This window comes from Euprymna scolopes, chromosome 21 (genome assembly GCF_053919585.1).
Source record: "Euprymna scolopes isolate OS-2025 chromosome 21, ASM5391958v1, whole genome shotgun sequence".
Lineage (NCBI taxonomy): Eukaryota > Metazoa > Mollusca > Cephalopoda > Sepiida > Sepiolidae > Euprymna > Euprymna scolopes.
In genome coordinates, this window is record NC_136502.1 from 53,012,820 (window position 1) to 53,038,883 (window position 26,064).

Genomic DNA, 26,064 nt, shown 5'->3' on the forward strand with positions numbered 1-26,064 from the left:
AAACCACACGTTCGCGTTAGCCATCTAGCCTTGTGTGTGAATAAATATGTGTCATCATAGGTGAAAACTAGTCACATTTTACTTATAATTTTTTGCCTTGAAAAAAAAAAGTCGAGGAATGTTTTCTTTTCTTTTCTCAAAGAAATACATGATTTTTGATTTAATATATTTTATTTCTACTTTATGGAGTGAATTTTTTTTATATCTAAAAAAACATTGAATGAAATAGAAATAATTGGCGTAATTAAACAAAACTTTCTGTGCAGTATAAGATTATAAGGTTTCACTTAAAAAAAAAAGAACGTGTCTTTTAAAAAACGGTTTTAAACTTTGGAGTTTACAGGTAAATTTGCAAATAACTGGGGTTTTTTATTAGCTTATTTTATTTATTGATCTTTTATCTTCAGTTTGTGATATATAAATTTGAGGTGAGAAAATTAATTGTTTTCATTTTAATAGACATTTCAAAATGGGGGGGGGTGAATTTAAAAAAACAAAACCTTTAGAATATTATATTCGGTTTCTTGAAAAGAGCATAAAATTTTACATTGAACTTTAAAATATCGTAAAATTTGAATCAGTAGAAAAATTTTGATAGATTTTTAAAGTGAAAAAATTAACTCGTAAAATTCAATTGATTTCATTACGTAAACAAAATGGCTGCATGAAGGCGCGCAGGCACTTTGTAGACAGTTTTTAAAAAGATAATATAGCTTATTTTGGAAGTATATTCCATAAAGAAAATAAACAACCCACTTTAAAAAGAGAAACTACGAGTTTTATTTTTTAATATTTTATTCGCAGTTTTTTGTTAGGGGTGTCAAAAATTCCCCTAAAATTCTGACACACCTATTGGATTGCTATTTATAGGAAATAGAGCCGAACAGAGGAGCGAGTAAATCGACGTTTATTTGGGCATGAGAGCTAGGCCAGTAAGGTTTACATCCGGCTCTATACAAAGGGAGCTAATTGGTTTAGTGCATTATTACTACAACAACGAAAACCAATTATGTGATAGATTCCTTCAATTATGTTGGAACATGTTTCGTCGGGGGACGTCAAATCAGCTATCACCGTCTAGAAAACGACGGACTAAGGCAACAATGAAATGTATCGAGAAATATGCCGGATAACCAACACCGTTATTAAATGAATTGAATATGCTGGAAATAAGACCCCCCCTCCCTTAAAAACAAAAAAAAGAAAAAACTTATTTTTCATGTAGCGATACTAACACACGTAGCGTCATTAAATTATCTCCCTTGTTGACTTTCGTATTCACAAAATACTTTGCCGTCTAAATTTTACATAAAAATCTTTAGTCTGAAACTCATTATTTTATTATTGCAAACGAAACAAATAAGGCGAAAAGAATATATGAAGGTAAGTCCAATCATTGCTGAAATGGCTTTCATTGGTTCCATTTTGCGATTCATTTTATAGTTCGACGTCTTTCGTTGTAAATGTTTCAATTTTCAAAATGTTGAATTTAATTCAATTCTCGTAATTTCGTTCATTAAGATCAACAGCTGAGATCGATTTAGAATCCCATCCTCAAATAATTACATTTCTTTTGTCTTCACATTTTTTTTTCAAGTTTAAATATGCACAAGAAGGTGACTCAATTACTTTTTCTTTTTTTTAAATAAATGACCTTCTCGTTAAACGAAGTTAAAAAAAAAAAAAACGGTGCTTGTTAAGATAAAGCCGACAGATCGATTTTTTTTAAATATGCCATTTTAAACAAAAACAAAAACAATGGGTTTGTTTTACATAGATGCGAAAAAGTTGTACCAAAACAAAGATAGAACAAATAAATGTTATCAAAGGCAAGATAAGTTACTTTTCTGCCCAACTAGATATGTTTTTAGTGTTTATATTTAATGTAACATGTTTATTCAGCTCGAAAAACATACAGTGTTTACCGATGTATTGGAAAATTCAAAATGGCGACCTCTCTCTCTCTCTCTCTCGGAGACGGTAAGTTTGGGAAAAGGAGTTATAAATAAAAAAAACAATCAAAATACTGTTAAAAACCTACCGAATATATGCCAGCCTATGTCACGGTAACATATATTGAGCGAGTTTCTAACAGTATTTTGTCTATAAGAGGCAGCTAAATCAAGCTCTTTCTGTTGTAATGCATTAGATGCATAGGGAGTTTCTTAAAAAACTGGGAGAGCAATCTCAAGACAAACAAGAAATTCAAAATTAATAATTTTCAACAATATTGAGGCATCCCCTGCTGATGCATCAGGAAAATCATTTTGTACTATCTATTCTAAAAATTGCGTCAGAGCTAGAGTGACCTTCCTTATTGTCCAAAGAGTTGATTCTCTGCCAGCCCTTCTTGTGTCTGATAACTTCTGAAGTTCAAGTTTAAAACGGGAATAAAAGGGGCAATTCCTTGAGCACCCCTAGCACCTCTCTGCACGTTCCTGGACATTATCGACTTTATAATAGCAGCGCCATTGCACAAAGATAAACGGCAGGAAATTTGCCAGCCAAAATTGCCTTTTTATTCGAATATGGTGAATGAGTTCCTTACAGGAATGTCTTCAAATAAAAAAGGAACTGAACCCTTTAAACCTCTTATTGCCGAAAAAGATAAACTCTACAAATTATACAATAAATCTGATAACAATGTAAAAGATTGCTCAAAATATTCCACATATAATTTAAGGGTGGCTTCTAATTCACAGGACAAATGATGTGGACTAAGAGGATTGTTTTTTCCTTGTAAGTCTTGTGGTTCTAAATCTCATTTTTCTACCATGTATCCCAAGTCACCTAAACCCTTCATAGGTAAAGCTTCTGGCAGGACATGATGAATGCATCTTTCCTGTTATTACCATATTTATGAAGGAAGATAGTTGTCTTCTTTCCTTAAAGTGTATTGTAGACATTGGTAGCCAAAGCTCATTTTTCTCCAGTGCTATTTTGTATAAATTATGTTCTCATGAGAACCTATCTATCAATTAAGTAACTATGTCTATTAACACCTTTATTGTTACCAAATCTGTTAATCACACCGAGCTTTTTGTGTCCTTAAAATTGGGTTGTAAAAACCATTCATTTTCACTGCCTTGTTTGTAGACAGTCTGAATTTAAAATTTAAGATGGCTTAATTTAATGAAGTCGTGAATAGTATTAAAGAGCCAGGATTCTGCCTTAATACTGAATACAAAATAAATAACATGAGTTTGGATCGTCTAATAGGATTAGACTTAATTGAAGTTTGAATAGATCCCAACTTATTGAATGCCTCATTATTAGGGCCCTGACAACAGCATATTCTTTTCATTATTTTGACTCTTGTGTATATATCCGACACAGGCACAGTTAATCAACCAAAAACCACATCACTCTATATAAAAGCATATGATATCAATGGAAAACTGGTGAGTCAAAACAATGAAAAGGATATGCTGTTGCCCTAACCCTACTCATGATTATGTTTGGCAGACTTTGAATGTTGAATGAGATTACACAAGAAATGATCATGTATTCAGAGACAGAACAGTTTTAATGCAGTTCTAGTTATGGAAACAAACAGATCAAATATGCCTGACCATGTAGAGATCTAAGTGAATATTTTCTCGAGATTGTCTCTTTCTCAATCATGTTAAGGCTAAGCATCAATCATACTAGGTGCACCGGGTCTATTTCCATTTGCTCCTAGGTTGTCCTGAGATGTACATCATGTAACCCTGCCAAAAGTTATACTAATTAACATAATATGTACTTACTGGCATTGGATCCTAATATATAACACTAGGTTTTTGTAATAGTTGATTGTCACTCAGCATACATGCTGCTTCTTTGAGTTGAATTACTTTTCACCATTTTTCTGTGCCTTTTTCCATCAGAAATTGTATAGATAAAATTCAGAAAGTTCAGTAATGTTTGAATATTTTCCTGATGAAATGATGTGTCATTCATATATGTATATCATAGCCACATTGTTGGCTTTAATAGTGTGTATCCTAATGCCATTTCCTCAAAGTATTTCATGTATATATTACCAGCATTCGAGATCATGGTGATTCCATTTCAAACCCTTATTTCTGCTGATATATATCAGATCCCATCACAAAATATGTAGTCTCAACACAAAGTTAGCATCTCGGTGACGTATTTCAAATCATCTTATCCTGTACCAGAGTCAAAACTCTACCCATCTACTTATGGAGTCCATGATGAAAAAAAGAACATAATAACAAATTATCCTTCCTAGATGTGCTGATAACTTGCACTAATCAGGGTTTAAGTAATATGTATATTGAAAACCAACTTTCACTCAAGAATATCTAAATCATGACATGCACCATTCATGTAATGTCAAGAAAGGAATTGTCCAATGCCTAGAACACTTAGTAAAAGCAATATGTAGGAACAATACATATCAAGAATAGATGGACAGTTCAAGAAATATCCTCCACCAAAACAACTATTCAGAGAGCATGACATCAGCTCCAAGAAATCTGGATCAAAAACTAAAGGACACCAACTGAAAACTCGCCACAATTTGTATATATTAGGTGACAAGAAAGTTCTTGTGGAATTTTTCATTTTGATTTCAAATGATATATTTTCAAATAAGTTTTTGTTATAATACCTTTACTTTATATATCATTTTTAAGAGTGCTTTTCACGCTATCTAATCAATTAAACTACAATCGTTTTAAAACAATTATGTCTTCTTTTCAGAACATTGAATACAGGATGGAGAAAAGGCAAATTCGCACAATTTTTTAATTTCAATTCAAGCTAGGCCGAAAAACTGCTAAAACAGCTCATGATATCAATGAAGCGTTTGTCCCAGGAACAACTACTGAACACACAGCACAATGGCGGTTTAAGAAATCTTGTGGTGGTGACGAGAGTCTTGAAGATAATGAGTGTAGTGGTCGGCCATAGGATATTGACAACGATCAATTAAGAGCCTTAGTCGAAGCCAATCCATGTACAACTGTTTGAGAACTTGCTTCTGAATTAGACACAACATATACCATTGTTTCCAACCACTTCAGAGGTTAGAAAAACGAAGACACTTGATAAATGGGTACCTCACAAATTGAATGACAACCAAATTTAACACTGTTATGAAGTGCCATCTTGCCTTCTTTTACGCAACAAAAATGACCCATTTCTTGACTGGTTTGTGACTTGTGATAAAAGTTGATTCTTTACGACAACCAGCAATGCTCAGCTCAGTGGTTAGATACTGATGAAGCTCCATGACACTTCCTGAAGCCAGAGTTACACCATAAGAAGGTCATGCTGACTGTTTTGTCGTCTGTGACCAGTTTCATTCATTAGTTTTTTGAATGCAGGCAAATCCATTACTGCAGTGAAATACTGTCAACAAATGGATGAAATGCATCAAAAACTTCAACAACAACACCCAGCATTACTCAACAGAAAAACGCAATTCTCTTCAATGACAATGCCAGACCACATGTTGCTAAACTGACCTTACAGTAGGTGAATGAATTGGGCTACGAAACTCTGCCTCATCTGCCATACTCTTCAGACCTCTTACCTACTGACTTCTACTTTTTCAAGCATCTCAACAATTTTCTGCATGAGAAATGCTTCAAAGACCTAAGCACCTTGGCAAAAATGTGTGGTCTCTGATGATGATTAATAAATTTTTGTTTGAATCGAGATACTTTCATTTGAATTTAAAAGTAAACAACCGCTAGAACTTTCTTGTCAACCTTATATATTGTAATGAGTCATAAGATATTACACAAAAATAGGTTTAATGCTAATTAAATGCAGGAGTCTACACAAGATAAAGTACGAAGTATTAATAAATTCTAAGTGACAAACTTCTGAAAGTGTAATTGGCAAGACAGATAATGAAGAACTATTCAAGACATTTACTTGGTCCTTGTTGAAGAAACAAGAGCAATTTACACTGTTGATTAAATAAAGGAATCAGTTTGAAATGGATTCCTGGATTCAACATAAACATTGTTGAGTTCTGAGAAGAGACACCTGAATAGGTTCTTGGGGTATAGCCAAAACGTTGTGATTTAAAATTGAAACAGTAAGCCAAATAATAGAATAATGCTATTTCTATTTTCAAACAGTATGCAGTTGAATGTGTTGCGCTTAAATTATGTTCACTATGAATATAAGTATCTATAAATAGTAAAAGCTGTTTTTATTGTAAGACATCTATTTTAATTTAATTTTAGTGGCAATGCAATTCTAAAATTATGTAACAACATCAGTTTTGTATTTCAATTATTCAGAGTTCTTTTGTCATCTTGAGTGTTATTCCCAGATCAATAATCTGCATTGAATTTCAAATGAAACCATTTATTTAATCCATAAATATAGCATGCCCTTGTTCTGTAAGCCATGATTGGGTAGAACTCCCATTTGTATTTTAGTGTCGTCTGTATTTAAGATTGAACCTTTAACTTCCAGATGAGTGTAACTTACCATTGCATAATGGATAACGTACTTGGTAAAATTTAGTTGAAAGTTACACTCCTCAGGAGGCTGAAGGTTCAATCTTTAGTATGGGCAGCACTAAAATACAGTTGCAAATTGCAGTCAATCAACAGGCAAAAATCACTGCTTACACGAATTCTTCCAACTAATTTTGCCACTTCTCAAACGTCAAATGATTTCTCCTTCATTTCCCACCAACAAGTGGCCTGTTTTTATAAGGCACGTGCATGTGATCTCACAAGACTTTTTTCACTACAAAACGTCACGGCCGCCATGATGGACTCTTTCTTTCTTTCTCAACGCGTGCAACTCACAGGACAGACGCGAGGACGTTTGTACGGTAAGCCATTTTCCATGCACAAATTACTCAAGACTTCTACCCAGTTTCTATTTGAAATTCTATGCAGATTCCCGGGTTCAACAGAAAGATTTCAGAGTTCAACAAGATACTCCTAAAGATAGTCAAAGGTTACATCAACCAAAACCTATTTATGAAACAGAAAACTTATTCTTCAGAAATGTTATAATAATCATTTATTAAAAGAATGTAATTCAAAATGAGACAAATTATCAATGTTCATCTAAAAAAATCAGAAACAGTTTTGACCAATTAGTTTTAAAAAAAAACTAATTGTTTTTTTATTTATGTAACACTATTTTTAGTGACTGATTCTTTGCATTAATATTAAGATAAAAATTATTCTGTTATATAAGTACTTATTGTCAAACGTTGTTTACAGAGAAGAATTAATAGTTAATATTTTCTTACTCATTCATAGGAAACAGCAACAAAGGAGAAAAATGAAAGTATCCGATGCACATTTATGGAATAAAAAACTGTATGTATAATGGATTCAGAGATTTTATTCACTAATAACAAAGCAAACTTTTTCTTGTAAAGTGCAAAGATTACTTATTCTATGACAGACAATGCCATGGAAACACAATTTTCAGTTTAAGCAATATTAAAATGCAATCGTAAATTACTTAGAACTTCTGCCTAATCATGGCTGACAGAATGAGAATATACAACCCTCATACATTAAATAAAAGGTTCTGTTTGAAATTTTGTGCAGATTCCGAAGTTAAAAAACATACTGTTTCTCTTGAGTGTTATGTAACACTATTTTTTATTGACCAGTTCTTGATATTAATATTCAGAATAATTATTGTATTATAGAAGTACTGATTGTCAAACATTTTTTTGCAGAGAATTAATACTTAATATTTTCTTACTCATTCACAGGGAGCAGCAACGAAGGATAAAAATGAAAATATTCTACGCACATTTATGGAATAGAAAACTTATGAAACGTACGGCTAATGAATTCAAAGTTTTTATTCACTAATCACACAGGAAAATTTTTCTTCTGAAGTGCGAAGATTACCAATTCCCTGCCAGACAATGCCTTATAGACACACGTTTCCGAGGAAGCACAATAAAGAGAAACATTATTCCTGTGGAGTGTGTTGTTCGTCATTCATAACAACGTATCACTTAAGGATACACATGCGAAGCCACACGGGGGAGAAGCCTCATTCTTGTGAAGTGTGTGAATCATCGTTTACAACGGCATCGAAATTAAAGACGCACATGCGTCATCACACCGGTGAGAAACCTTATTCCTGTGACGTGTGTGGCTCATCATTTAAAAACAAATCATATTTAAAGATACACACACGCATCCATACGGGGGAGAAACCTTACGCCTGTCAAGTGTGTGGCGCTTCTTATACAAACAACTCAAATTTAAAGATGCATATGCGAATACACACAGGGGAGAAACCACATGGCTGTGATGAGTGCAACGCAGCATTCGCAATGAAAGCAGATTTAAAGATACACATGCGAACGCACACCGGAGAGAAACCTTATTCTTGTGGTATATGTGGCTCGTCGTTTACGACATTGACAAATCTAAAGAAACATATGGGCACTCACTCGGGGGAGAAACACTCCTAAAAAAAACAGAGCTGTTAAACCTGACATGAATGGAGAAAATAGCAGCCCTGTTTGAAGTCAGTGTTTGTAATGATGCTGGCTTAAACAGCTAAGAGAGAGAAGATATCTGAATACCAAAATATTGTGGACGACATGAAGAGAAACTGGAATCTTGGGAAGAACTTTATCATTCCAGTAATCATGGGAGCAACTAAGCTCATGAAAAAAGTGTAAGATTTAGCGTCCCAAACTGTTGTATGAAAAAATAAATTAAAGAAGTTTTAAACCGTTAAAAAATGAAAATGAAAGAAAGTTTTGGTTTTTTTTATTAAAAAATCATACTAAAAACTTTGGTATTTCCTGACAAATCTTAGATTCGATTCGAATTATTGTTTATTTTAAATAAAAATTAATTTTTGGAAAACGATTCCAACTTGCAATGAAAAATACAGATAAAATGCCGATAACAAAAAAGCAGAAGGGATTTAGTTTTGTTTTCATTTTCATATTTTAAGCCAGAAAAAATTGTTGATTAAAACAAAGCTTTCATGACTTTATTTTTATTCAATCACGCATATGCCAAAATTTTTCAAACAGGAAGCTGTAGACATAATGGATAGTTTCAACACTCAAGCAACACGATTTGAGTTTTATAATATAACTAGCAGTTCAGCCCGGTTTTGCTCAGGCCCTATGTACTGTTCATAACTTTATGTGCATATGTATATAATAAAAAGTGTGCATATGTACCATAATGCCTTTCTATACAATAGTTAGTAGACAGCAGAGGTCAAATTTTTTTAACTTTGATCCCAATTTTAACACGTTAACATTTATTGTTTTGTGCTCAAATCTAATTAAAATATTTGACGCATGTCGAAGTAATCTACATCTAAAATTTCAAGTGTTTAGACCCAAAATCGGCAAATGAATTTAGCCTGCAAAGGTCAACTCGTTCAACTCTGACCTCTTGGCAGCAAAATTTCCACCGAAAAACTGATTAAAAGTTTGCTGCATGTCTGAATACCCTTTATGTAAAATTTAAAATGTTTAGACCTAAAATTAGCTTAATAGTTTGCTAGAGATCGCAAAAGTCAAAACGTTTGAACTTTGACCCCTTGGCAGCCAACTTTTTAGCCAAAAAACCGATCAAAAAGCTTGTCCCATGTCTGAGTATCCTTTCTGTAAAATTTCAAATCTTTAGACCAAAAATTGGCTAAGTAATTTCGTAGAGACTGCAGAGGTCAATTTTATTTCAACTTTGACCCTAATTATTACCCCTTAGCATTTATTGTTTTGGGCTCAAATCAAATTAAAAAGTTTGATCCATGTCCAAGTAACCTATATCTAAAATTTAAAGTGTTTCGACTCAAAATTGGCAGAGTTTGGTAGAGTTTTCAAAGGTCAAATCGTTAAACTTTGACCCCTTAAAAGCAAAATTTCTGGCCGAAAACCGATTATAAAGATTTTCCCAAATCTCAGTACCCCGTTTGTCAAATTTCGAGTCTGTAGACCGAAAATTGACATAGTTATTTGGTAGGGAAACGTACAGAGAGAGAGAGAGAGAGAGAGAGAGAGAGACACACACACACACACACACACACACGCACACACAGACATCTTCACTTTTATAGATATATAAATTTTGCTGATGTGTCTCTATTTTGGAAGTGGGGGTAATCAGTTATTGTCAGGTAAGAAATAAGAAAACTCCTAAAAAATTTCCAGGAGTTGATGGACTCTTTCCGGATTTGGACTGATCAACATCCCCCCATAACTATTGCTCTGTATGGAGTCGATACCTTCTTATTATTTAATTAATTGGAATGTTTATTGAGATGAGTATCAGTTATTTATTTATTGCGGACTATTATCCTCATCTTTCTTAGTTGTTGTTTCATGACGTTTTGGTCAACTATTCCCCTGGCCGTCGTCCGGTGGTAACCACGACAGGATATGAACTCCGACGCTCCTTACTGCATTCTCAGCAATTACTGCCTTCCACAGTTGTTTTTTGGTTTTTTTCTTCTCACAAACAAAAACGACTATGGAAAGCAGTAATTGCTGAGAATGCAGTTAGGAGATTCAGAGTTCCTATCTCGTTGCACCTGACGAAGGCCAGAGGAATAGTTGGTTGAAACGTCGTGAAACAACAACTAAAAGATGAGGATAATAGTCTGCAATAAATGAACGATATCTTCTTTTCATGTATTTTTTTTTATATTTATTCTTCCATACTCTTATGATTTCTTATTAATGAGAGTTTTTTTCTTTTTGCTTATTTTTTCAAACGCGTTCTGACATTCTGTTCAGATATAATCTCTTCTTTTGTCTTTATTAAATATTATTTTAAAAAAAACACGTGTTGAATAAGTACTTTTTAATAATAAAATAAATAGAACTGTCGTTTGTTTTATGGTGACATTTTTTTTTTACTATTCTTTAATTAGTATAAAAGTTAGTTTTCTAATCTTCTCCCATGCTTAAACATTTATGATCGAGATATCTGAGCTGAACTCAAGTCGCATTTTAATATTCTTATTCAATATTTGTTACATAGTCTCTAGACTTTGGTAGAGCCACTTTAAAACGACACGAGCATCTTTAGGTATGGTTAAGAACCACATCAACAATTGTTGAATAGATGCCTAATAAGATAAAGAAAATAGATACATAGTGTAATAAACTTAAAATAATTACATATGAATGTTAATTAATTTTCCCTTCTGAATAAATATGGGTAATTTAGTGGAAAAGCCAACAAACAACTATATGAAAAATTAATATATACAAAAAATTAAATGTTACCGTAGCCAATAAAAGTTAATTTTATACCTACCTGGCTTATTAGTTTTGGTTTTCAAGTAGTTTTTATTGCTCTTTATTTAATCTCAAATGCCGCCATTTTTTTTTTCAAATCCGCTTGGAAAAACTGAATTTTTTAGATTAAATCTCTGCTGAATACCCTAAATATATGATGTATATTCTGATGAAGTGTATCGATAAATACATATTTAGAATATAGACTTAACATTTTAGTTATGAGCAATATCTTTAATTTAAAATGTTAGATTGAGAGGATGCAACTCTAGGCAAATGTAGTTAGTTGTTATAATTTATCGTTCAAAATTGATAATGTAGTTAGTTCTCATGTCTGCTTAAGTAGCAATATGTCTTGCTTTCGGGTTGAACAAGAGTAAAAACAATCGATTTCGTGTGTTCGTTTTTCTCTCTCTCTCCTTAATCGCTATCCATCCCTCAACCTCACGACAGTAATAATCGATATTTAGCAAGTATCGATTACTGACTACACTGATTATCACATTGGCGACGAAAACTAAAAGAAGCAGCAGCTACGTGCTACTTTGCGGACACAAACGCTGAGATAAAATCTCAACTGATAACAAGTTGTTTATAAGAAAAAGTTCGCCAAAAGGGTTTAATAAACTCAGACATGTCACTACATGATCTGATGAACTATGCAAGGACTACAGAAACAATAACAGCACACCTCCAACAAGTGCACTTAGAGGACACCACAACTACTGCCGCACTGCCGCAGTAGTAAACAAAGTCGCATATAAACAGCGACAGCAAAATGACCGCCCCCGGCAGATTCGGTGCAGGAATTGCAACGGGAAATACCCACATGACCGAGGACTGACGTCTTCTTGCCCTGCATTCCAGAACCAATGTGCTTACTGCCAGAGATGGGGACATTTCACCTCTGTCTATTTCAGGAAACTAAACAACGATAATAGACAACAGAGAACACATCATCCCCCACGTCCACAAGCCTAAACCAGTCACCGGATGTGAACCACATTGTTGGAATTTTTTCTGTTTTTACACCAACAATTGTATACTCCCCCCCCCCTGTGTATATACTTATATTTTTATGCTGGTTCATGATTTATATTTATATATACACTTGTGCCCGATATTATTCATACCCCCCTTGAAAATTGAGTTTATTAGGTGTAACTTTCTAAGAATTTATTGTTTACGTCCATATTGATACATATTCTTAATAAACCTCTTCTGATCATTTTCGTCATTTTAAAATCTCGGGATACTTGTAATAAAAGAAATATACAGCTATTTATAAAATCTGAAATGTTCAAAAATAATCATACCCCCTTATTTTTTCAGTATTAATCGAGTTTCTGACTGTTTGTTTCCTGTTTGATTCTTATTTTGAATGCTTTTTTACAACCTTTGATTAATTTCATTTCGTTTTTTGCATTTTTCAGAAATTAAAATGATATCAACTGAAAACCAATAAAAGAATAAAAATTATTAGAATGGGGAAGAAAAAAGAGCTTAGTAATGATCTTAGGACTAAAATTGTGAATTCACATAAGGATGGTTTAGGTTACAAGTCAATTTCCAAGAAATTTGAGGTCCCTACAGCAACAGTACAGAGCATCATCAAAAAATTCCAGAGCCACCACACAACAAACAACTTGATTGGTAGAGGAAGGAAAAGGAAACTGTCTGCTAGAGCCACCAGGAATATTGTAAGAAGTGTTAATGCAAATCCAACAACCACTACTAAGGACATTTTAGAAAATCTGGAGTCTTCTGGCATAAAAATATTAAGGCAAACATTGCAAAGGACTCTGCATGAAAATGGTCTGAAAGGAAGAAGACCAAGAAGGACTCCATTGCACACCGGAAAACACCTTGCAGCACGTATAAAGTTTGCTAGGACCCATGTGAATTCTCCAGAGTCCGTTTTCTCAAGTATTTTGTGGACTGACGAAACAAGAATTGAATTGTTTGGCCATATGGATGTTTCTTACGTTTGGAGGAAGAAAGGAGAAGCTTACAACCCAAAGAACACCATACCCACGGTGAAACGTGGTGGTGGTAGCCTAATGTTTTGGGGCTCCTTTTCGGCTAGTGGTCCAGGTAGTTTGGTCAAGATAGATGGAACCATGAAGAAGGAGCAATATTTGGAGATACTCCAGAAAAACATTAGACAGGATGCGGAAAAGCTCCATTTAGGACCAAACTGGGTCCTTCAACAGGATAATGATCCAAAACATACTGCCAAAATAGTCAAGAAATGGTTTGAGGATAATCAAATTACTGTTTTGGAATGGCCTAGCACAAGTCCCGACATGAACCCTATCGAAAACCTCTGGCACATATTGAAAACTGAGGTTAAAAAGCGGAAACCTAGAAATTTGAGGGATTTGGAGAACTACTGCATTGAAGAATGGTCAAAAATCAGTGTTAATGCTTGTAAAAACATTGTTGATTAATATCCAAAACGGTTACAGGCAGTTATTAAGAATAAAGGGCATGCTATTGACTATTAGTAAGAGAGGTATGAATAATTTTGAACTAGTGCCATTATTGTTCTTCTTTGTATAATGTTTCTAACTTGCATAATTTATTTATTTGTTGAGTTTAAATTAAATGTTTATGCTTGATTTATTGTTTGAAATCCCTTTAATATTGTCTACCTTCTGGTTTGAGCAATATTCTTATAGAAATCTCAAAGATCCGAGGGGTATGAATAATATCGGGCACAAGTGTATATTGTTTTATTGGATTGGGTTCCGTGTCCCTTTTTTGTACGAAACTCCCTTCAATTTGGAGAAAAGAGAAATGCTAGCTCTGTGATGACGTCACGAGCTCAGCGCGTATTTCACCCTCTTTTGAAATTCTGCTGTCGAGGAGAGAGAACGCGTTCTTTGCCCGGCGCTGAAAATGGAATTTTGAAGAGCCCTCCTTGAAAGAAGTAAACCCGGCAAGAAATTAATACCCGCCTGTGACGAGACAGGCTTCTGGAAATTAATTACGTGGCTGCGGTCCTGCACGTATTTATTTTATTATTTTTTTACAAGGAGTGAAATTTAAAGAAAATACCTTTTACGTGACAAGGTATTATGGAATTTCCTATCCGGACAAGCGACGAGGTCTTGCTCCTGTAATACATGTGTGTCTACGGTTTTCACGCAGGACAAGGAAAATTCTAAAAGAACTTTGAACATTATTTTTGTGAGTACGTTCCTTTATTCAAGGCTTTATTTCGGAAGTACTTTTACTTTTAATATATTCTGTGGTAGTCGGGTTAACAAACGACCCTTCCGTTAAAACATTGTTTTATATAGAAGAACCAGCATTTTTTGTTTTGTTACTGTAATATTGCGAGCGTGTTTTGTCTTCGTTATTTTGGCGTTTTAAGTTTAATGCCCGCAAAGGGAAAAATTTGCAACTTATTGTAAATAAAGTTTCTTCTTCGTTTTAAAAGCAAGACATTTATATTTTATTCCTTACCCCCCCCCCTTTTGTTTCATGCTTTTTTTTTTCAGCCTAGTTACTTTAGCGTCGAATTTATCTGGAAGCAGGATAAATTCCGACATTTTGCAAATTTTTCTTTCTTTTATTTAAAAGTTGTTTGAAAAAGTTTGCTTTTATTTGTAGGCATTTTGCAAATTGTTTTCCGACATTTTGCAAATTTTTTTTCGTTTATTTAAAGGTAGTTTAGAAAATTTCTGCCTTTATTTGTGGGCACTTTGCAAATTGTTTCCCGACAATTTGCAAATTTTTCTTAAGAGTAGTTGGGAAATTTCTTTTATTTGAAAGCATTGGGCCAATTTTGTCCCATATTAAATGCATTAGGCAAATTTATTATTCCCTTTCTTGGAACCCTTTGAAAATTAAGTGTATTTCCTTTTTCACCGAGATACGCTAGTCTCTTTCGGTAAATGCATTTTGCAAACTTTATATTAAATACATTTAGCCATTTTTTTGTCCGTTATCGTGTACCCTTTTCTAATAGAGATACACTTTAATTCACTTTCTTTCGAGTTAGGATTGAAATTTCTGTTAACTTCGCTACTTGACGCTATCAGCGTCACTTAGATTCGTTCGACCACTGTAAATTGCTTCCGTTATTTGAAGGCATTTTACAAACTCGTATTCCTTTATTTCAGAATACGTTTCAAACTAAGTGGTCAGTTATCTCAAATAATTTAGCGAACCTAGTTACTAAGCCTTTTATGATACGACGCATATGCCACTTCCTATTTCGAGACGCGTTTCTGTCACTTCCTCGTCCACTACACGTCTTATTGATGCCTTCCCTCCCCACTTGTAATTTAGCGCGTCTGTTAACGCTCTCCTTAAAATATTTGAAGACTGCTGGGTCCGGAATTTTAGAAACCGTGTAATGTAATTTAGTGTTTCCAACATTCGTCTTTCGCTTAATGAAAATTCCCGAATTTAGCATTTATGTGCGTCTAGTGTCTTTATTTATATCTGAGTAATATTTTACGAACTTTTCATAAATATTTTTCTTAATAAAAAGATTAAGCAATAAGTATACACTTTCCTTTTTTCTATTCGTTAGAATTGAAGTTGTAACTTTCGTAAACCTCCTTCGGTATATAATTTATATTTTACCTGCTTTAGTTGAATTTCCACGGGTATTGCGAGTTACGGTGGGAGAAACTTAAGTATTTTCAGTGCCTAGTCAGCGAATAAGAAATCCTACTAGACTGAGGTAATTTTATTTTTCGTCCTAATTCAGCGTGTTCGATATTTTTCGGAAGCTGGATTTTCCCCACTTTAAGAAACGACTTTTATCTTATTTTACCCTCGTGGGGAGCCTAGTAAATAGAGACGCTGTGTCTAAAACCGATGTCAGTTATATGTTGGTATTTTTCCTCAATATATTAGAAAAAAAAAAAAGAAAGAAGTTTATACCCCACTTTGATTTAATGAACACGTGCGTTCTCTCACATGTGTTAAATGTTCCGGGTTGTGAATTAACCGGACAACATTATTAGAAATATTTTATACGTTGAAGATATTTATTATAATTTTCTATAGCGAATTTATACCCATTTGCTTTGCAGACTGTTATTCTAAGAGTTTGTGAAAAGACAAGCCCCCTTTTTCTTTCTTAGCCCGTATTTGCATTTGGTTATTTGAATTCCTTTGAAGATACACATGTGACATAGTGGCATGTACCCTCCCCCGACGTAGTTGTATATTTAAACTCTTTCCACTTTTTTCCTAGGTCGTATTCAGTGAGGATATTGCTGTAAGCGTGTTAACGCTATTATTCATTTCCAGTGAATTAACTTCCATGTAGAAGTTTGAATTTTAAATTCACTTAATTTTAATTTAAGTCATAGTGACTCTTTTAATTTGTAACTGGGGATTGTATCCCTTGATATTTTCACGGCTAAATATGCTGTATTGGTCTTGTTTTGTTTGTGCTATGAGGAAGGAATTTTATGCAAATATCTTTGTAACCTTTGTGTGTGCATTTTTTTGTGTATAATTCTCGAACGCCTATTTGTATTTGTTTCGATTTATTCCATATTTTTGAAAGAAAAAGAAAAACGCTGCACGATGTTGGTCACTCGTTCTTCCGGATTCCTTGTAAAGAAACGAAAGTTTTATTTGGGGAAAGTTATCGCCGTCTTGGATTTGTTGCGGTTGCAGAGGGAATTACCCCAGCCTTATTTTATGACGATGAAGGCCGATGTCGATGAATGGTTGTCATCGGTAGATGATATTACAGAGTTGTTGGGTGATCGTTCCTTACGTGAGGACGTGGACTGTTCGCTAGTAGAAGCGGATGCTGTTAATGTTGTAATGTTCTCGTCCCAGGTTCGATTCATTCTTTCGAGGTTGGCAGATGGTGTGGAGTGTGATTCCTTGTGCAACCCTGAGATATTTGAAACCCCTAGGGAGATGCTTGGCGAGTTACCGGCTACTAAGCCCGAATGTTCAGACTCTGAAAACTGTTTGCTGAGTACTGGCAAGTTTGGCTTGGAAGATGTTGCATCACAGTCTGAGAGCAGTGTTGCAAGTGCCACTTCAGAGGATCTGCGTAGTCAGGCGCTGAAGTTCGATTTTTCTGGCGGGCAGTTTGCCTGTAGTATTTTAAAGAAGGTATTGGGAGTGAGATTCCCAGGTATCATGAATGATACCACTCATGTCCACGACTTGTTAAGTGTGGGCATGAATATTATGAAATTTATGGAGGGATTTCCATGGGATGTTGGAATTGTTTTGCCCTCTAACCATGTGAGTTCGAAAACTCGCATAAGTGGTTATCTTCCACAACCTTGTCAGAATACCGAGGAACTTAATCATGACGGTGGGATATTACTCCGGTCATGTGGTTCTGACAATGGTCAGTGGTTGAAGGACAGGAGTCTATCCTGTGTGGAAGTGCAAGGTTTGTGCACTTCTTTAAGTGCTAATGTTATCACTGGGAGAGAAATTCTCCATCAAGGGTATAGAGCAGAAAGCACTATATCCACCTGTGAAGGTATAAAAACCAAGAGGAGAATGGTTTTTGAAGAGTTACGTGAACTCAAGTTGGACTGGGGCGTCCAGATTCAGGTTGAGTGTAACTCGATAAAGAATCCCATGAGGGATCCTGTTGAATTTGCTGACTACATGGTGTGTAGTTCGGCTTCCCTGAGTTCCTACGAGAGTGTAGGATATGTTGTGCAGAAATCACTTGCAGAACCTTCATTCTGTGAAGTGGCTCCTTTAAGTAGAATGGTTCCTGCTTGGGAGTCACATGCAGGTGTTATTGTTTTTGAATATTTTGTAAAGATCTGCCTTGACGTAGCCTACTGCAGTATTGCAAGAGCTATCGAAGTCAAGCTTGATTTGTCCAGGGGTGTTTCTGAGGTGCTCAGAACCATCCTATACTTAGTTAGAAATGATTTTTCTAATGCTGAGATGTTTGTTTCAGTGCTGAACACAAGATTGGATCTCTCCTTGATAGGCGTCTTCCATAAATATTATATCTCAAGCTACCTAGGTGTTTCTGACACCTATACTCAACTTTGTTTGTTTAGCTATATGTATATAGCTATGAAAGCGTTTAAACCTGCAATTGCCTTGAATAATTTGTGCAAAATTTGGGTTGCAGTTTTATTTTATTTCACCGAGTTGAAGAACTCGTCCAAGCGTAGGGTTGATTGGATTCGTCCCTCTTGTAGCACCGGTGTTGATCTCACTGGGCTCTTGTGGTTACGAGGGAGCTGAGATATTTTGATGCTCACCAGAGATAATATAAGGATGAGGAGGGTGGATGGTAAGTGAACTTCTCAAGCCTTTACTCTTATATGCTAATGGTTGATTACCTGGCAGAATATTCTCTGTTGTAACCTTAAACATGAATGTTTTCATGTGATTTTTTGTAGAATAAGCCTATTTGAATTTTTCTGCTTTTTTGTTCGAATGTGTATCCTGGAGAGCTCCTGACCATGCATTGTGTAGTATATGTATGTATATATAAAGAAAAACTTTTTGTATTGTAAATTTTACAGGTGTCATCCAACTGTAGGTTGACTGCCATTTCCTGTTGGGGGAGAATGTTGGAATTTTTTCTGTTTTTACACCAACAATTGTATACTCCCCCCCCTGTGTATATACTTATATTTTTATGCTGGTTCATGATTTATATTTATATATATATTGTTTTATTGGATTGGGTTCCGTGTCCCTTTTTTGTACGAAACTCCCTTCAATTTGGAGAAAAGAGAAATGCTAGCTCTGTGATGACGTCACGAGCTCAGCGCGTATTTCACCCTCTTTTGAAATTCTGCTGTCGAGGAGAGAGAACGCGTTCTTTGCCCGGCGCTGAAAATGGAATTTTGAAGAGCCCTCCTTGAAAGAAGTAAACCCGGCAAGAAATTAATACCCGCCTGTGACGAGACAGGCTTCTGGAAATTAATTACGTGGCTGCGGTCCTGCACGTATTTATTTTATTATTTTTTTACAAGGAGTGAAATTTAAAGAAAATACCTTTTACGTGACAAGGTATTATGGAATTTCCTATCCGGACAAGCGACGAGGTCTTGCTCCTGTAATACATGTGTGTCTACGGTTTTCACGCAGGACAAGGAAAATTCTAAAAGAACTTTGAACATTATTTTTGTGAGTACGTTCCTTTATTCAAGGCTTTATTTCGGAAGTACTTTTACTTTTAATATATTCTGTGGTAGTCGGGTTAACAAACGACCCTTCCGTTAAAACATTGTTTTATATAGAAGAACCAGCATTTTTTGTTTTGTTACTGTAATATTGCGAGCGTGTTTTGTCTTCGTTATTTTGGCGTTTTAAGTTTAATGCCCGCAAAGGGAAAAATTTGCAACTTATTGTAAATAAAGTTTCTTCTTCGTTTTAAAAGCAAGACATTTATATTTTATTCCTTACCCCCCCCCTTTTGTTTCATGCTTTTTTTTTCAGCCTAGTTACTTTAGCGTCGAATTTATCTGGAAGCAGGATAAATTCCGACAACATTGAAGATGACCAACAGAACTCAACCAGTGGTAGTGACATGGAATATGTATTCCATACAGGTAAGATGAAAAACTTCTCTGTTTTGATGTGTCTTTTGGCAATGGCCACCAAATGTTCACTGCGTTAGCTTACTCAGGAGCCACTATTAACATTTTGTTTGAGGCAGACTTCAAGCATATAAGACCCATACCCCATCTCCGACCCACAAAAACTGTGATATCTGGATTTGGTGTTAAACAAACTACTTCAGTTCTAGGTCAATTCAACATTCTCTTAGAGTTTGGGGGCGTCTCCTGCCAAGCTGATATACACATAATCAAGAGCCCCCCCCCCCCCCAAAAAAAACATCATCGGCTGGGAAACACGTAAGAAGCTCAAATTATTATCAGCAAACAAACTCCCAGTTAACCACATCAGCAACTCGGAGACACAAACCCCACAGACAACCCTCAAGCTTTTGGAGGACTACACAGACCTGTTCAATGGCTTAGGTAGACTTAAAGAAAAAAAGTTTATCTACACATAGACGGAAATATACAACCCATCGCTCAGAGATACCGCAGAATCCCCTTTCATGTAAGGAAGGACATAGAAGAACAAATATGAAAAGATGAGGAACTGGAAGTGATTGAAAAAGAAGGACCGACCCCGTGGGTATCCCCTACTGTGGTGGTACCTAAAAAGGACCAAAACAAAATCAGGATTCGCATCGATATGAGAGCAGCAAACAAAGCCATCAAAAGGGAAAGCCACTCAACCCCCACACTTGATGAGCTGAAAGCCATCCTATTGGGAGCCAACCTATTTAGCAAGTTAGACCTCAATAAGGGCTACAACCAATTGGAACTACCTAAAGAGTCCCGATACATAACCACATTTGCAACACACCTAGGGCTATAGAGGTACAAGAGGCTATTGTTCGGTGTCAACTCTACCAGAGAGATATTTCAGGAAGAAATTAGCCAGGCACTTGCAGGAATTGAGGGAGCCGTCAACATCAGTGATGACATCCTTTGCTTTCGATTAGACCAGCAAGATCACGACCGGAATCTCCACAAAATATTCTAACGACTACGCGGAAAAGGCTTCGATCTGAATGGCAGTAAATGTGAGTACAACAAGACAACAAGAGGTCACTGGAATTCCTCGGGCACACCTTCGGTAACGAAAGTATCAGCCAAAGCAACCTTAAAATAAAAACAATCCTTGGACTACCAGACCCCAAAAACGCATCAGAAGTCAGAAGTTTGTTGAGGATGACTAACTTTTGTGGTGCATGGTCATTCCAAACTACGCAACTGTGACCCATGAACTACATCAATTAACAAAAAGAACATGCAGTGGTCTTGGACTGAACGCCACACTGAATGTTTACAAAACTTCCAGGAGGCCTTGAGCAAACCATGCTCACTTGCCTATTTCGATCCCAATAAACACACCGAAATGCATACCGATGCCAGCCCCATAGGTATATCTGCTGTATTATCACAAGATGGATGGATAGTACAATTTGCAAGCCGGGCACTATCCACAGTCGAACAAAAGTACTCCAAAATAGAATTTGAGGCACTTGCCATCACATGGGCATGTGAACATTTTCACATATATATTTTTGGATCCCCATTTACAGTCCATACGGATCATAAGCCCTTAACATCAATCTTCAACAACACGCGCTCCCAACTGTCAGCACGCATTGAACGTTGGGTTTTGAGAACACAACCATACAATATGACTGTAATATATCGACCAGGCTATGACAACCCAGCTGACTATCTCAGCCGCATGAAGTTGCAGTGGAAACTGCAAAAGATAAGACACTCAATACCGTCATTCAAGCTATTCTCACCGGCAAATGGTATGGTGACATGGATGGCATAAACAAAGCCACATTTCACACCTTACATGCCAACCATGATGAACTATCACTAGCATACAAAGACAGCATCATTCTGAAGGGGCGCCGGATAGTACTACCTGAAGCCCTATAAGACAGAGCTGCCAAAATAGCACATACCGGCTATCAGGACACCGTAAAATTCATGGCCCTCCTCCGGGAAAAGGTCTGGTTCCAAAACATGCAGCCCTTGATAGAAGAAAATATCAGGAACTGCCACACCTCCCAGATCAGCACCCACAAAACGGCAAGGGAGCTACAGAAAATGTCTCAGCTACCAGCAACCCCATGGACAGAAGTCAGTGCTGACTTTGGACACCTCCAGAATACATCTTCTTGTTTAGACAGATGAGTATTCGCGCTGCATTTTTGTTGACATCCTGGACTCTATCTCAACAAACTCAGTCATACCCCATTTGGATAAGATATTTGCCGAATTTGGGGTACCAGTATCTCTCAAAGCAGACAACGGCCCACCCTTCAACAGCTATGATTTCAAAGCATACACCTCCATCACCGGATTCAGACGCAGAAAGATAACACCTCTATGGCCCCAGGCTAATGCTGAAACAGAACGTTTTATGTGCACTGTAAAAAAATCCATCAAAGCTGCCCTAATCAAAGGTCAAAGCTGGAGTTATTCACATTCCTGTTAGACTACCGGACAACACCACACTCCACCACAGGTGTTTCACCAGCCTCAATCCTATTTGGCCGGACCATAAAAAGCTGTCTGCCACACTTAGTTACACCTGGAGACTGTAGCATTAGGGAACGTGACTCCCAAGCCAACGAAACAATAAAAAAAATACGCTGACTGAACAGCATATGTAAAACCCAATAATCTGAGTGTGGGTGACACAGTCATCATGAAAAGCGACCTAACCTCAAAGGCACTCACACCCTACCAAGCTCATCCGCTGACTATAACAAAGAAAAAGGGATCCATGATCACTGCCACACACAAGGGCAACCAAATTACAAGAAATGCCAGCTTCTTCAAAAAAATCAAAGCCACTTACAAACCCTACACATAGCCAACCCAAATACTCCTCATCTGAGGATGAGGGACTCACAGAAGCGGCAATACTACCAAAACCTAAAGACAACCAAGGACAACACTCTTCAAACCTCAGGCGTTCAGTCCGAATAAGATAGCCACCCAAAAAATTTGATTACTAAATGCCCAAACACCTCTGTACATAATAATTCATAATTCTCATTTTCTTCACTTAGGTTGACAGATCTCCTCTCGTACAGAAGTCGGATCCATCGGCACAAGTTAAAAAAAAAAAAAAAAAAAAAAAAAAAAAAGCATTGTAATGTCTTAAACAATAAAGGGAGATAATCTCTGGTGTCACAGGAGTTACGGCCTCTGGTGACATCCGGGGGACAGGCAGTCTGTATATTTACCAAGCGCGATTTTGGGTATTCGTTTTTCTCTCTCTCCTTAATCGCTATCCATCCCTCAACCTCACAACAGTAATAATTGATATTTTAGCAAGTATCGATTACTTACTACACTGATCATCACACCCATGTTCTTCAAGCTGAGATATGGTCAATTTTGCTGGAATAAATACTAACTCGACGATTCGTCTGTAATGAATAGCTTTTTTATTAATTATAAGCAAAACTGATCCTTCCAAGCCTATTCTTTCTAATTTCAATTCGATGGTTTTCCTCATTTGCTGTTATTAAATGGCGCCTGTCAGTGTCTCTTTCATGGCATTCTCACATCTTTAGGTGAGAACTCCTACTGCAAGAAATTATTCAATTATCGTACAAGCCCTAACTGCCATTGTATCGATCGATTTGATTAGTCGAATCTAACCAGACATGTCACGTGCCTTTCGTGCCAATTTCTATTTCCTTTTCAGTTTTCTTCAGTTTGTTCCAGATCAACGAAGGAGGAAGGACTCATTTTTATTATGTCTTCTAAGAAAGAGACTTGGGTGCTAACATTAGTGCCTTCTTTACTTCAAATCTCATCCGTGGATGAAGTATAGAACATTTGTAAAAGCCTACGAATTAGGCATACTTATAAGACAGAATGTCTACAACCGCATTATGGATTTTTCTTTTCATTGTGAACTTTTCATCTTAGCCTGTTTGCATTATTATCAATTTTTTACGGCCATGCGGTCGAATGAAACATGACTAAATTCATCCTTCCTTGCAACAGATTACGACAGCATGCGGATTGCAAAAGGACTAAAACTACCTCTTCATTGAAGCAAACTACCAGCTCCATCATGTTGGCCGCAAGATGGGTGCACTAATTGCAATAATATCATGTGTACCAATAAAGTTTGTCTTGAATTTTACAAGTAGGGTTTGTTGTTTTGTGAGTTTCATTTCTTGCCTTCAACAGAGCATCAAATATTAGTTAAAATTCCCATCTTGACATAAAATAATTCTTACACTACAATTGAATACAAGTAAACTCTGCCCGGAAACAGAAAAAGAAGTTAGCTCCCTTTGATCAACCTATATTGTCCTAATAATTTTGTGTGAAGAATATAAATATATTTTCAGCAGAAAAATACTTTGGAATTTCAGAAAATCCTGTCCAGAGATGAGTTTGTTGCCAACCTTTCTAGCTGCCAGATATGTTCTGTTGTCAAATTGATTAAGATACAACATATTTATAAAAAAAAAAATGCTTTGCAAACAAACAAAAAAACGAAATTACTGTGGAAACAACTGAGAATTTAAAATGTTTATAATTTTTTTATTATTATTAATATTAATAATAATAATAATAATAATAATAATAACTAGCGGGGCCTGTGGAAATTCCACAGCAGACTCTTTCATATGAAATATATTGATGTTGGCATTCTGTAGATTCTTAGTGTAAATGGAGATGCTCTTATATTATTGTAGCTTTTTGTTAAAACTGCAAAAGTATTTATCTAAGCTAGCACGAATGCCCGGTAAAGCTCGGTCTTAAATTACGCTTCAATATGATATTTTAATTCTTTCAGATTTTGTATATATTGTTATAGAGTTAATGTTCTATAGATTTTTATATGTTAGAAAGTTGCGATTTCAAAAATAAAAAAAATATATCCATGTGACTTAGGCACATACGCTTGAATCGAAATCAAAATAAAAACTTATGAATATATATATATATATATATATATATATTATATATATAACTTGAGTTCCTTCAGTTATAATCGAAACCAAAACTTATGAAGAATTCTTGATAAAATTATTTATAAAAAATAATAGATGATTACAGTGCCATCAGCTATAGTTGAAATCAAGACCAAAACTTACGAAGAATTCTTGGTAAAATTATTTACGACAAGAAATAGAAGAACATAATTAAATGACCTGCGTGACACACAAAAGAACACAATGCCATCGTATTAATATATAGATAATAATAATAATAATAATAATAATAATAATAATGATAATAATAATAATAATAATAATTAGTGAAGTATGTCAATAAGCATGTGGTATTCATTGTTCAACAGTACCTACAGTTAGAAAATCTTGGTGCAAGCATTGAGGCGATAATAAATACATTTGCAGCAAGATTGAAGTATAAATCCTTATCACTTTTCACGGCAGTCTCAACACATTCCATTCATTCTTACTAAACATCAAAGAAAAAATAATGACAATTTTATTTAATTTTTAGCAATTCATCTGTGTGACATTTATTCTGTGACAGTAATTTAAACTTAGTGCCAGCATCGACCTGAAAGAAACACAGTCTACCATTGAAATTGATTTCAACCCAACATGAACAAATATGTGTAAAAATGTATAAAACTAAATCTTCAAATTCCAATTTATTTTAGTTACATTGTACATTTAACTCAGAATAATTATTTTGATATAAAAAAAAAAAAAAACAAGCATCAAATTGTTATTTATTTTTCTTGCTTGAAAGTGATTTTTGCTCCCCTGCTGTATGATTGCCCTTTTAATCTTTTACGATGTAGGGAGAGTAGTAATTTGATGGACCTCGACTCTTCAACATCTACAGTCTTCATTAGAGCAGCAACTTTTTTTATGAGCAGGTACCAAGTTACCAATCAGAAATCTGGAATGATCAACTTTGGTGACGTAAGGAGTAGTGGTACACTCAATCTGTAAATTTTCCATTTATTTTAATAAGTTCATTTCATAATTTTTTCCGATTATTCTATAAATACCTGTCTTCATTTAGACATATTAATTCCATAGCCTTGAGACCCTGGAGGGGCATAGGCCATCACAAGTTTGTAGGTGCTTTTGTAGCAAGGAGGGTTTTTTTCGGGGTGAGGGTGCTGGCCCCATGCCCAACCTTCCCAGAAGGTACATACAACGCTTAGCCTTCCCAAATGGTCATCCATCTGGCACTGGCCAGGCTCAATGTTGCTTAACTTCGGTGATCTGACGAGAACCAATGTGTCAACGGGATTGTACCGTACATACATATTAATGTCAT

At 35.6% G+C, this 26,064-nt stretch overlaps 1 long non-coding RNA gene across 2 annotated transcripts; it reads left to right on the forward strand.

Moving 5' to 3' along the window:
- Positions 1-938: 938 nt before the first annotated feature.
- Positions 939-8,725, forward strand: LOC145242337 (uncharacterized). Of its 2 annotated transcripts, XR_013862706.1 has the most exons (3): positions 939-1,383; positions 7,251-7,310; positions 7,718-8,725. It is a non-coding gene; the product is annotated as an uncharacterized LOC145242337 (long non-coding RNA). The 2 variants fall into 2 exon arrangements; XR_013862707.1 differs by lacking the exon at positions 7,251-7,310.
- The last annotated feature ends 17,339 nt before the right edge of the window (positions 8,726-26,064 follow it).